The sequence below is a fragment of the Oncorhynchus masou genome, chromosome 27, assembly GCF_036934945.1.
Source record: "Oncorhynchus masou masou isolate Uvic2021 chromosome 27, UVic_Omas_1.1, whole genome shotgun sequence".
Classification (NCBI taxonomy): Eukaryota; Metazoa; Chordata; class Actinopteri; order Salmoniformes; family Salmonidae; genus Oncorhynchus; species Oncorhynchus masou.
Window position 1 is genome coordinate 11541948 of NC_088238.1, and position 12461 is coordinate 11554408.

Sequence of the window (12461 nt, forward strand, 5' to 3'; positions counted from 1 at the left end):
AAACCACCTACTGTATCACTGAACTGAGATCAGTTCTTACTAGGCCTTACTCCCCATCCCTGTTGCAGTCAATGACATGGCCTTACACTGAACTGAGGTCAGTTCTTACTACAATCTTCCAATGAACTTCCACTGAGATCAGCTATTAACCCTACACCATGTCTCTACCCCATTCAACTTCACTCACAGGTCTCAGACTGCTTTCAGGTCAGCTCTTAGCCTGGTCCCAATCAACTCTATAGTCATAGCATTAGGATCAGTATAATGCCTCTCAGTAGACCTGTGCAATCAGTTATCCTGCCTGTTATGTCATGTCGAGTCACGCAGTCAGATCTTAGATGAACACACCAGCCTGCCCCATTCAACTGCACAGCCTTCAAACTGCTCTCAGACCGGTTCTTATCTATGGCCCCAGTCCTTTACGAAACCTGTCCAGTGTGTGAGCCAGCGTTGTGATGTTGAGTGGAGAAGACAGCCACTGACAGATCCCCTACTCATCCTGCCAGTGGAATGACACTCAATGCTGGGCCTGTCTGTCAATCAGGCTGTAATGTGTGTGTGGTGTCTGTGATCAGACTCCTGACTCTCCCTCCTGTCCTTAGTGTCCATGTTGATTCACTTTCATCTCTTCCTGTTTCTCATGTCATTGTGTCTTCCTTTCCATTTCCTCTCTTCCTGTTCTCCTCTCCTCTTCTCCTCTTCTCTTCCTGTTCTCCTCTTCTCTTCCTGTTCTCCTCTTCTCTTCCTGTTCTCCTCTTCTCTTCCTGTTCTCCTCTCCTCTTCTCCTCATCTCTTCCTGTTCTCCTCTCCTCTTCTCCTCCTCTCTTCCTGTTCTCCTCCTCTCTTCCTGTTCTCCTCCTCTCTTCCTGTTCTCCTCATCTCTTCCTGTTCTCCTCTCCTCTTCTCCTCTTCTCTTCCTCTTCTCCTCCTCTCTTCCTGCTCTCCTCTTCTCTTCCTGTTCTCCTCTTCTCTTCCTGCTCTCCTCTTCTCTTCCTGTTCTCCTCATCTCTTCCTGTTCTCCTCTCCTCTTCTCCTCCTCTCTTCCTGCTCTCCTCTTCTCTTCCTGCTCTCCTCTTCTCTTCCTGTTCTCCTCTCCTCTTCTCCTCCTCTCTTCCTGCTCTCCTCTTCTCTTCCTGTTCTCCTCTTCTCTTCCTGTTCTCCTCATCTCTTCCTGTTCTCCTCTCCTCTTCTCCTCCTCTCTTCCTGTTCTCCTCCTCTCTTCCTGCTCTCCTGTTCTCCTCATCTCTTCCTGTTCTCCTCCTCTCTTCCTGCTCTCCTGTTCTCCTCTTCTCTTCCTGTTCTCCTCATCTCTTCCTGTTCTCCTCTCCTCTTCTCCTCTTCTCTTCCTGCTCTCCTCTTCTCTTCCTGTTCTCCTCCTCTCTTCCTGCTCTCCTGTTCTCCTCTCCTCTTCTCTTCCTGCTCTCCTGTTCTCCTCCTCTCTTCCTGTTCTCCTCTTCTCTTCCTGTTCTCCTCTTCTCTTCCTGTTCTCCTCCTCTCTTCCTGCTCTCCTGTTCTCCTCTCCTCTTCTCCTCTTCTCTTCCTGCTCTCCTCTTCTCTTCCTGTTCTCCTCTTCTCTTCCTGCTCTCCTGTTCTCCTCTCCTCTTCTCCTCTTCTCTTCCTGCTCTCCTCTTCTCTTCCTGTTCTCCTCCTCTCTTCCTGCTCTCCTGTTCTCCTCTCCTCTTCTCTTCCTGCTCTCCTGTTCTCCTCCTCTCTTCCTGTTCTCCTCTTCTCTTCCTGTTCTCCTCTTCTCTTCCTGTTCTCCTCCTCTCTTCCTGCTCTCCTGTTCTCCTCTCCTCTTCTCTTCCTGCTCTCCTGTTCTCCTCCTCTCTTCCTGTTCTCCTCATCTCTTCCTGTTCTCCTCTCCTCTTCTCCTCCTCTCTTCCTGCTCTCCTCTTCTCTTCCTGTTCTCCTCCTCTCTTCCTTCTCTTCCTGTTCTCCTCTTCTCTTCCTGTTCTCCTCTTCTCTTCCTGTCCTCCTCTCCTCTTCCTGTTCTCCTCTCCTCTTCTCTTCCTGTTAACTTCTTCTCTCCCATTTTCCTCTTCTCTTCCTCTCCTCTTCTCCTCTCTTCCAGTTCTCCTCTCCTCTTCTCTTCCTGTTCTCCTCTTCTCTTTCTGTTCTCTTCTCCTCTCCTCCTCTCCTCTTCTCCTCTTCTCCTCCTCTCCTCTCTGTCCTCTCTCCCCCCTCTCTCCCCCCTGTCTCTCCCCCCCCTCTCTCTCTCTCTCTCTCTCTCTCTCTCTCTCTCTCCCCCTCTCTCCTCTCCCCTCTCTCCTCTCCTCTCTCTCTCCTCTCCTCTCTCTCCTCTCCTCTCTCTCCTCTCCTCTCTCTCCTCTCCCCTATCTCCTCTCTCCCCTCTCTCTCCTCTCCCCTCTCTCTCCTCTCTCTCCTCACCCTTCTCTCTCCTCTCTCCCCTCTCTCCTCTCTCTCTCCTCTCTTTCTCCTCCTCTCTCTCCCCTCTCCTCTCTCCTCTCTGTCCTCTCTCTCCTCTCTCTCTCTCCTCTCTTTCTCCTCTCCTCTCTCTCCTCTCTCTCTCCTCTCTTTCTCCTCTCTCTCCTCTCTGACTCTCTCTCAATTCAATTCAAGGGGCTTTATTGGCAGGGGAAACATGTGTTAATATTGCCAAAGCAAGTGAGGTAGATAATATACAAAAGTGAAATAAACAATAAAAATTAACAGTAAACATTACACATACAGAAGTTTCAAATCAATGAAGACATTACAAATGTCATATTATATATATATATATATATAAACAGTGTTGTAACAATGTCCAAATCTCTCTCTCTCTCTGTTCCTCTCTCTGACTCTTTCTCTGACTCTCTCACTTTCTCCCTATCCCCCCCCTCTCTCTGTTCCTCTCTGTTCCTCTCTCTCTCTCTGCTCCTCTCTCTGACTCTCTCTCTCTCTCTCTCTGTTCCTCTCTCTGACTCTCTCTTTCTCTGACTCTCTCACTTTCTCCCTATCCCCCCCTCTCTCTCTGTTCCTCTCTGTTCCTCTCTCTCTCTCTGCTCCTCTCAATTCAATTCAATTCAATTCAAGGGGCTTTATTGGCATGGGAAACATGTGTTAACATTGCCAAAGCAAGTAAGGTATATAATATATAAAGTGAAATAAACAATAAAAATTAACAGTAGACATCACACATACAGAAGTTTCAAAACAATAAAGACATTTCAAATGTCATATTATATATATATACAGTGTTTTTACAATGTGCAAATGGTAAAGGACACAAGATAAAATAAATAAGCATAGATATGTGTTGTATTTACAATGGTGCGTGTTCTTCACTGGTTGCCCTTTTCTCGTGGCAACAGGTCACAAATCTTGCTGCTCTGATGGCACACTGTGGAATTTCACCCAGTAGATATGGGAGTTTTTCAAAATTGGATTTGTTTTCGAATTCTTTGTGGATCTGTGTAATCTGAGGGAAATATGTCTCTCTAATATGGTCATACATTGGGCAGGAGGTTAGGAAGTGCAGCTCAGTTTCCACCTCATTTTGTGGGCAGTGAGCACATAGCCTGTCTTCTCTTGAGAGCCATGTCTGCCTACGGCGGCCTTTCTCAATAGCAAGGCTATGCTCGCTGAGTCTGTACATAGTCAAAGCTTTCCTTAATTTTGGGTCAGTCACAGTGGTCAGGTATTCTGCCGCTGTGTACTCTCTGTGTAGGGCCAAATAGCATTCTAGTTTGCTCTGTTTTTTTGTTAATTCTTTCCAATGTGTCAAGTAATTATCTTTTTGTTTTCTCATGATTTGGTTGGGTCTAATTGTGCTGCTGTCATGGGGCTCTGTAGGGTGTGTTTGTGAACAGAGCCCCAGGACCAGCTTGCTTAGGGGACTCTTCTCCAGGTTCATCTCTCTGTAGGTGATGGCTTTGTTGTGGAAGGTTTGGGAATCGCTTCCTTTTAGGTGGTTATAGAATTTAACTGCTCTTTTCTGGATTTTGATAATTAGTGGGTATCGGCCTAATTCTGCTCTGCATGCATTATTTGGTGTTCTACGTTGTACACTGAGGATATTTTTGCAGAATTCTGCGTGCAGAGTCTCAATTTGGTGTTTGTCCCATTTTGTGAAGTCTTGGTTGGTGAGCGGACCCCAGACCTCACAACCATAAAGGGCAATGGGCTCTATGACTGATTCAAGTATTTTTAGCCAAATCCTAATTGGTATGTTGAAATTTATGTTCCTTTTGATGGCATAGAATGCCCTTCTTGCCTTGTCTCTCAGATCGTTCACAGCTTTGTGGAAGTTACCTGTGGCGCTGATGTTTAGGCCAAGGTATGTATAGTTTTTTGTGTGCTCTAGGGCAACAGTGTCTAGATGGAATTTGTATTTGTGGTCCTGGTGACTGGACCTTTTTGGAACACCATAATTTTGGTCTTACTGAGATTTACTGTCAGGGCCCAGGTCTGACAGAATCTGTGCATAAGATCTAGGTGCTGCTGTAGGCCCTCCTTGGTTGGTGACAGAAGCACCAGATCATCAGCAAACAGCAGACATTTGACTTCAGATTCTAGTAGGGTGAGGCCGGGTGCTGCAGACTTTTCTAGTGCCCGCGCCAGTTCGTTGATATATATGTTGAAGAGGGTGGGGCTTAAGCTGCATCCCTGTCTAACCCCACGACCCTGCGTGAAGAAATGTGTGTGTTTTTTGCCAATTTTAACCGCACACTTGTTGTTTGTGTACATGGATTTTATGATGTCGTATGTTTTACCCCCAACACCACTTTCCATCAGTTTGTATAGCAGACCCTCATGCCAAATTGAGTCGAAGGCTTTTTTGAAATCAACAAAGCATGAGAAGACTTTGCCTTTGTTTTGGTTTATTTGGTTGTCAATTAGGGTGTGCAGGGTGAATACATGGTCTGTTGTACGGTAGTTTGGTAAAAAGCCAATTTGACATTTGCTCAGTACATTGTTTTCATTGAGGAAGTGTACGAGTCTGCTGTTAATGATAATGCAGAGGATTTTCCCAAGGTTACTGTTGACGCATATTCCACGGTAGTTATTGGGGTCAAATTTGTCTCCATTTTTGTGGATTGGGGTGATCAGTCCTTGGTTCCAAATATTGGGGAAGATGCCAGAGCTAAGGATGATGTTAAAGAGTTTTAGTATAGCCAATTGGAATTTGTTGTCTGTATATTTGATCATTTCATTGAGGATACCATCAACACCACAGGCCTTTTTGGGTTTGAGGGTTTTTATTTTGTCCTGTAACTCATTCAATGTTATTGGAGAATCCAGTGGGTTCTCTCTGACTCTCTCTCTCTCTCTCTCTGTTCCTCTCTCTGACTCTCTCTTTCTCTGACTCTCTCTCTCTTTCTCCCTCTTTCCCCCTCTCTCACTCTCTCCGTACCTCTCTCTGACTCTCCCTCTCTCTGTTCCTCTCTCTGACTCTCTCTCTGTTCCTCTCTCTGACTCGCTCTCTCTCTCCCCCCTCTCTCTCCTTCCCTCTCTTTTCCTCCCTGAAGCAGTCTCATCTCTTGTCAGACCATCCCTCCAATCCTGTAAGTGCACCGTAGTGTGAAATGCCTCTGCAGCAGTGTGTGACCAGCAAAACATTTACTGTGTGTGTGTATGCATTCTGTGCACACTCGTCAGTGATTGATTGAGGGTGTGTGTATGTTTGTTTGCGTGCACAAGTTCCCGATCATATCCATTGATCTAGCTAGCTTGACTTCTATCCCCAGTGCGCTAGCTGCAGTGCCATCCTAATGCATGATGGGTATGTCTGATTCTCCCTCGCTGGTTTAGATGTAGGTCACGGGCTTGACCACGCCCCTTGACAACGCGGTGGGAATGCCAGCTGTGTTCATGTTCTGAAGGCCTGTGTGTGGGACTGTACCTGAGTTGTTCTGTGTTTAACAACACAAGTCAGCTGTATCCAGGGCTTGTATAGTGGTCAGTACTGTACCGTGTTCCTTCACCTCAGATGACATTGAGGGCACTACAGCTGCCACAGTGTTTGATCACTTACCAAGAAGTCTCTAGAAACACTACTCACATATCTCTCCTTCACACCTTGTTACCTCTCTGTCTTGTCATCCTCCTCTCTCTCTCTCTCTCTCTCTCTCTCTCTCTCTCTCTTTCTCTCTCTCTGTCTCTCTCTTTCTCTCTCTCTGTCTCTCTCTGTCTCTCTCTCTCTCTCTCTCTCTCTCTCTCACGCTCTCTCTCTCTCTCTCCCTCTCTGTCTCTCTCTCCCTCTCTCTCTCTCTCTCTCTCTCTCTCTCTCTCTCTCTCTCTCTCTGTCTCTCTCTCTCCATCTCTCTCTGCCAAGAGCAATGAAAGCGCTGGCTGGCTGGTAGTGTGTGTGTGTGTGTTCACACAGGCCTGCGTATAGAGCCAGGGTGTTTGTGACAGGTTGCTGACAGCCTTACAGACGTTTTCACAGATTGGACGAGACATTGCCGCCGCGACCTGACAGTGTGTGTGTGTGTCTGGAATGAGTGTGTCTGGTGTGTGTGTGTGTGTGTGTCTGGAATGAGTGTGTCTGGTGTGTGTGTGTCTGGAATGAGTGTGTCTGGTGTGTGTGTGTGTGTCTGGAATGAGTGTGTGTGGTGTGTGTGTGTCTGGTGTGTGTGTGTCTGGTGTGTGTGTGTCTGGTGTGTGTGTGTGTGTCTGGAATGAGTGTGTCTGGTGTGTGTGTGTCTGGTGTGTGTGTGTCTGGTGTGTGTGTGTGTGTCTGGAATGAGTGTGTCTGGTGTGTGTGTGTCTGGTGTGTGTGTGTCTGGTGTGTGTGTGTGTGTCTGGTGTGTGTGTGTCTGGTGTGTGTGTGTCTGGTGTGTGTGTGTCTGGTGTGTGTGTGTCTGGTGTGTGTGTGTCTGGTGTGTGTGTGTCTGGTGTGTGTGTGTCTGGTGTGTGTGTGTCTGGTGTGTGTGTGTCTGGTGTGTGTGACCGGACAGGCGTGTGAGGAGGTGTCAGGAAGCACTCTGGGAATTCTCTGGATGGGAAAGGGAACGACAGCAGATATTCCTGTTCTGTGTGTGTGTGTGTGTGTGTGTGTGTGTGTGTGTGTGTGTGTGTGTGTGTGGGTGTGGGTGTGGGTGTGGGTGTGGGTGTGGGTGTGTGTGTGTTGCTGGAGCGGCACAGCACAGAGCACAGCCTGTGGGAGAGAGGAGACAGGGTCACACACACACTCGTTCCACTCCTCGCCCCAGCAGCAGACAGCGACACACTTGCCAATGAGACACTCACGTGAGCACATCGATGCTCTCACACACCAATACATGGTATCAAACACACACACTTTGTGTCTGTGACACACACACACACACACACACACTCACACACACACTCAGGCATTGTTTTCCATCATCAGTATTGTTTGACACCCAAACATTCTGTACATGGTCCTCTCTGGCCCTCCAACACTAACATGGACCAGCGGGCCCAAAGCAATATTCATCTACAGCTGAGAACACACACACACACACACACACACACACACACACACACACACACACACACACACACACACACACACACACACACACACACACACACACACACACACACACAGAACAGGAATATAAAATATGATTGACCTGGCTGATCTTTCTGATCTACCTGACTGATCTACCAGACTGACCTGACGGATCTACCATACTGACCTGACTGATCTAACCTGACTGATCTGACTGACTGACCTGACTGATCTACCAGACTGATCTACCAGACTGACCTGACTGATCTAACCTGACTGATCTGACTGACTGACCTGACTGATCTACCAGACTGACCTGACGGATCTACCTGACTGATCTACCAGACTGACCAGACTGATCTACCAGACTGACCTGACGGATCTGTGGTGTAGCTGTATTCCCAGCTCCATATCTAAGAGGCTGTCTCTCTCTCTCTCTCTCTCTCTCTCTCTCTCTCTCTCTCTCTCTTCTCTCACCCCTCCATGCCCTTGTCTGCAGTAGTCATAGCAACACTACCACTTTTATTCCAGACATTACTGTGGACTGATTCACCCTGTCCTCCAGACTGACTCCGTTCACTGTGAGGGGAAATTGACTTAATGATTTCACATTAGACTGACCAGTTAAGTTTAAACTAAAGTCTGTAGTGTCTAAACTTAGTTCCCTGCTCAGGGCCAGTAGACATTAATGGGACTTGAATAAATGGGATGGAGTATGTGGAGACACGCTTAGACAGGCAGATTTATGTGGAGTACATACAGACACACACACACACACACACACACACAGACACATACAGACACATACAGACACACACACACACACAGACACAGACACAGACACAGACGCACGCACGCACGCACGCACGCACGCACGCACACACACACACACACACACACACACACACACACACACACACACACACACACACACACACACACACACACGCACGCACACAGACACACATTAGAGACCGTAGTCATTTTCCCCAGTCCTTTTCTCAGCGCGTGTCCCAGCCCTGGTCTGATGTCACAGGGTTAGCTGAGGTTGTGGCAGCATGTGGAACACACTCAACAGTGCTGGGACTGTCACTACGTCCTCCATGACACGTCCCTGTCCCCTGCCAGCCTCTTGGTCTGGGACTGGACACCACAGACAGCTAACCCTGAGGGCCCAAGACATGGGACATTAACCAGCCCAAGTCAGCTTAGCCAGCTTCTTCTCTGCCCCTTAGACAGCCCCCTAACCAGCCCCATACACCCAGCCTCTTCTCTGCCCCCTAGGCAGCCCCCTAACCAGCCCCATACACCCAGCCTCTTCTCTGCCCCCTAGACAGCCCCCTAACCAGCCCCATACACCCAGCCTCTTCTCTGCCCCCTAGACAGCCCCCTAACCAGCACCATACACCCAGCCTCTTCTCTGCCCCATAGACAGCCCCCTAACCAGCCCCATACACCCAGCCTCTTCTCTGCCCCATAGACAGCCCCCTAACCAGCCCCATACACCCAGCCTCTTCTCTGCCCCATAGACAGCCCCCTAACCAGCCCCATACACCCAGCCTCTTCTCTGCCCCCTAGGCAGCCCCCTAACCAGCCCCATACACCCAGCCTCTTCTCTGCCCCCTAGACAGCCCCCTAACCAGCCCCATACACCCAGCCTCTTCTCTTCCCCCTAGACAGCCCCCTAACCAGCCCCATACACCCAGCCTCTTCTCTTCCCCCTAGACAGCCCCCTAACCAGCCCCATACACCCAGCCTCTTCTCTAACCAGCCCCATACACCCAGCCTCTTCTCTGCCCCCTAGACAGCCCCCTAACCAGCCCCATACACCCAGCCTCTTCTCTTCACCCTAGACAGCCCCCTAACCAGCCCCATACACCCAGCCTCTTCTCTGCCCCCTAGACAGCCCCTAACCAGCACCATACACCCAGCCTCTTCTCTTCACCCTAGACAGCCCCTAACCAGCCCCATACACCCAGCCTCTTCTCTGCCCCCTAGACAGCCCCCTAACCAGCACCATACACCCAGCCTCTTCTCTTCACCCTAGACAGCCCCCTAACCAGCACCATACACCCAGCCTCTTCTCTTCCCCCTAGACAGCCCCCTAACCAGCCCCATACACCCAGCCTCTTCTCTGCCCCCTAGACAGCCCCCTAACCAGCCCCATACACTCAGCCTCTTCTCTGCCCCTTAGACAGTCCCCTAACCAGCCCCATACACCCAGCCTCTTCTCTGCCCCCTAGACAGCCCCCTAACCAGCCCCATACACTCAGCCTCTTCTCTGCCCCTTAGACAGCCCCCTAACCAGCCCCATACACCCAGCCTCTTCTCTGCCCCCTAGACAGCCCCCTAACCAGCCCCATACACCCAGCCTCTTCTCTGCCCCCTAGACAGCCCCCTAACCAGCCCCATACACTCAGCCTCTTCTCTGCCCCTTAGACAGCCCCTAACCAGCCCCATACACCCAGCCTCTTCTCTGCCCCCTAGACAGCCCCCTAACCAGCCCCATACACCCAGCCTCTTCTCTGCCCCCTAGACAGCCCCCTAACCAGCCCCATACACCCAGCCTCTTCTCTTCCCCCTAGACAGCCCCCTAACCAGCCCCATACACCCAGCCTCTTCTCTGCCCCCTAGACAGCCCCCTAACCAGCCCCATACACCCAGCCTCTTCCTCTCCTACTGGGCCTTGACGTTACAGACAGCTAACCTCTGGGGAAGGCAGGGGAGGGGGAGGGTGGGGGAGGGAAGGGTAGCCAGCTCAGCTGGGTCTTACGTGTGTACCCCTTGTTCTCACCCCTCACCCCCTCTATTACCCCTCTAATTCCCCCTCTTTTCCCCCTCTAATTCCCCCTCTATACCCCCTCTATTCCCCCTCTATCCCCCCTCTAATTCCCCCTCTATACCCCCTCTATTCCCCCTCTATCCCCCTCTATACCCCCTCTATTCTCCCTCTATACCCCCTCTATTCCCCCTCTATCCCCCTCGAATTCCCCCTCTATACCCCCTCTATTAACCCTTCTATTCCCTCATCACCCCTCCCATGGTTAGAGCAGGTGCCTGGCTGTCGTGAGCTGTGTGTGTGTCTCCATTCACCCCCACCCTAGCGCTGTTGGGTTTGGGCGTGGCCTGCGGGCGTGGCCTGTGGGCGTGGCCTGCATGGAACTGAAAGTAGGAGAAGAAAGAGAAACATACATAAAGTTGGAGGCGTGGTCCTCCCTGTCCAGAGGTCAGTGTTGGAGGCGTGGTCCTCCCTGTCCTCAGGTCAGTGTTGGAGGCGTGGTCCTCCCTGTCCTCAGGTCAGTGTTGGAGGCGTGGTCCTCCCTGTCCTCAGGTCAGTGTTGGAGGCGTGGTCCTCCCTGTCCTCGGGTCAGTGTTGGAGGCGTGGTCCTCCCTGTCCTCAGGTCAGTGTTGGAGGCGTGGTCCTCCCTGTCCTCAGGTCAGTGTTGGAGGCGTGGTCCTCCCTGTCCTCAGGTCAGTGTTGGAGGCGTGGTCCTCCCTGTCCTCGGGTCAGTGTTGGAGGCGTGGTCCTCCCTGTCCTCAGGTCAGTGTTGGAGGCGTGGTCCTCCCTGTCCTCAGGTCAGTGTTGGAGGCGTGGCCCTCCCTGTCCTCGGGTCAGTGTTGGAGGCCTGAGAGCTGCTTCCAACTAACAAAGAGGAGGGAGGCAGGACAGACTTGAGAACAGCTGTATAGGGCTCTGGCCTCAGGGCAAAATCCAAACTCGCGTGATGTCACACTATCAGTGACCATGCGCTCTTATCGTAACCTCTAACCACTGACCTCTGACCCCTCCCCTCTGTCCAGGCCCAGAATGCCATGCTGGAGGCCCAGGCCAACACGGAGCTGTCAGAACGCATCGTTACTCTGGAACAGGAAGTGACTCGGCACAGAGAGGATTCTGGAAAGGCCCAGGTGGAGGTGGACCGATTGCTGGAGATCCTCAGAGAGATGGAGAACGAGAAGAACGACAAGGACAAGAAAATCAATGAACTGGAGAAGTAAGAGTGTGTGTTTTCTACAATAATATATAACCTCTGTTTTCTGTCTGTTCTCTACAATAATATATAAGGTCTGTCTGTCTGTCTGTCTGTCTGTCTGTCTGTCTGTCTGTCTGTCTGTCTGTCTGTCTGTGTTTCTTTCTTTCTTTCTTTCTTTGTAAACTCTTACGGTTCCTCCATCTCAGTCCTTCACTCCTGTCTGTTTTAACTACTGGCAGTACTGTAGACGTGTGTCCTCATGCTGTAGTGCTCTTTGTGAATGCACGTGTGTGTCTGTGTACCATTATGTCTGTGTCCACCTGGCTCTCAGACAGCCCCCTCTCGCTCCCACCTGTGGCGTTCCCATGAGCCTCAGCAGGTGTCGACCTCTGTGACTTCTGGCTCTCAGCCAATGGGAGGGCTAGTTTGGGACTACCTGGGCTCGTGAGTAGTGATGTCATGGTCACAATCACTCCAGCGTTATAAATCACCTAAACACTCCCCTATACTCCATTATAAATCACCTAAACACTCCCCTATACTCCATTATAAATCACCTTAACACTCCCCTATACTCCATTATAAATCACCTTAACACGCCCCTATACTCCATTATAAATCACCTTAACACTCCCCTATACTCCATTATAAATCACCTAAACACGCCCCTATACTCCATTATAAATCACCTTAACACTCCCCTATACTCCATTATAAATCACCTAAACACGCCCCTATACTCCATTATAAATCACCTTAACACTCCCCTATACTCCATTATAAATCACCTAAACACTCCCCTATACTCCATTATAAATCACCTAAACACACCCCTATACTCCATTATAAATCACCTAAACACTCCCCTATACTCCATTATAAATCACCTAAACACTCCCCTATACTCCATTATAAATCACCTAAACACTCCCCTATACTCCATTATAAATCACCTAAACACTCCCCTATACTCCATTATAAATCACCTAAACACGCCCCTATACTCCATTATAAATCACCTTAACACTCCCCTATACTCCATTATAAATCACCTAAACACGCCC

General features: G+C 50.0%; 1 pseudogene; it reads left to right on the forward strand.

Annotated features, from left to right (window-relative positions):
• The window catches only part of LOC135516578 (ELKS/Rab6-interacting/CAST family member 1-like), an 83366-nt pseudogene extending 71574 nt beyond the window's left edge, over positions 1–11792 (forward strand).
• The last annotated feature ends 669 nt before the right edge of the window (positions 11793–12461 follow it).